The 916-nt window shown below is 68.7% G+C and overlaps 1 protein-coding gene across 1 annotated transcript in view; it reads left to right on the top strand.

Moving 5' to 3' along the window:
• H696_03772 (alanine transaminase) overlaps positions 1-916 on the top strand; it is a gene marked incomplete at both ends in the record, with an annotated part of 3,733 nt that overhangs the window by 2,673 nt on the left and 144 nt on the right. The window lies entirely within an intron of this gene.

Genomic DNA, 916 nt, shown 5'->3' with positions numbered 1-916 from the left:
GTCTTTCTCGCCCTGTCCCTCCCTCTCTCTCTCTTTCCAATGTCCCGAGCCCACACCCAGGCCCCCCCCCCCCCCCCCCCCCCCGCGCCCCCCCCCAAACCCGGGCCCACTCCTTCGGCCCCCCCCCCCCCGGCCCCCCCCCCCCCCCCCCCCCCCCCCCCACCCCCCCCGCGCGCGCCCCCCCCCCCCGCGGGGCGGCGCGCGCGCGGGTGCGCTCGTGGGGGGGGGGGGGGGGGGGCGGGGGGGGGGGGGGGGGGGGGGGGGGGGACCTTGCCTCTGTGCTGCCTTCTCCTTTGGCTGGCCGTTTATTCGGAAGCCGCTCTACCTCCAGGCTGGGCAATTGCGTTCTCGACTCTTCCAGCAATCGTGAACGGTAAACAGCCTGGTAGATGCTGTTGTTTGGTCTGCGTTTCCTTGTTGGCGCTTGGTTCGCTGTTGCGCCTGTGGAGAAACTCCCGCCGCTTGCTCCGGCATGCCTTCATCAGCCTCCCCACCGTGCTTGCGCGTTGGCGGCCCGACTACCGGGCGGCCCGTGCACCACACACATGCCCCGGTGGGGAGGCTGATGAAGCACATGAACCGTGAGAAAGACCAGCGCACAGGAGAACACACGGACGCCAGAGACGGCGCGCCAACACCAGGGCGCAGGCCAACGACGCCAGTGATCTAGACCGCCCTCCCATTTGGAAGGTGACTAGGGGAATGTGTGAACATCGGTCCAGATGGGGGATGGGCGGGCTTTTGCCCGGCCTGTGCCGTTGTCGGTGTCTTTGTCCACATGTCCCATGGTTGCCTGCACAACACGGAGCGCGCGGTAATTGCCGCTGGCGACATGATTCCCACCTCATGCTCCCCCTTCTCCTCACTGGTAGCCTCTTGCCTGACCCTCTTTCTCTCCGCTTGCCCTCGCCCCCTC

This window comes from Fonticula alba (genome assembly GCF_000388065.1).
Source record: "Fonticula alba strain ATCC 38817 unplaced genomic scaffold supercont2.6, whole genome shotgun sequence".
NCBI classification, from domain to species: domain Eukaryota; order Rotosphaerida; family Fonticulaceae; genus Fonticula; species Fonticula alba.
The sequence above is the reverse complement of the archived record's forward strand: the minus strand, read 5'-3'. Positions and strand labels throughout refer to the sequence as shown.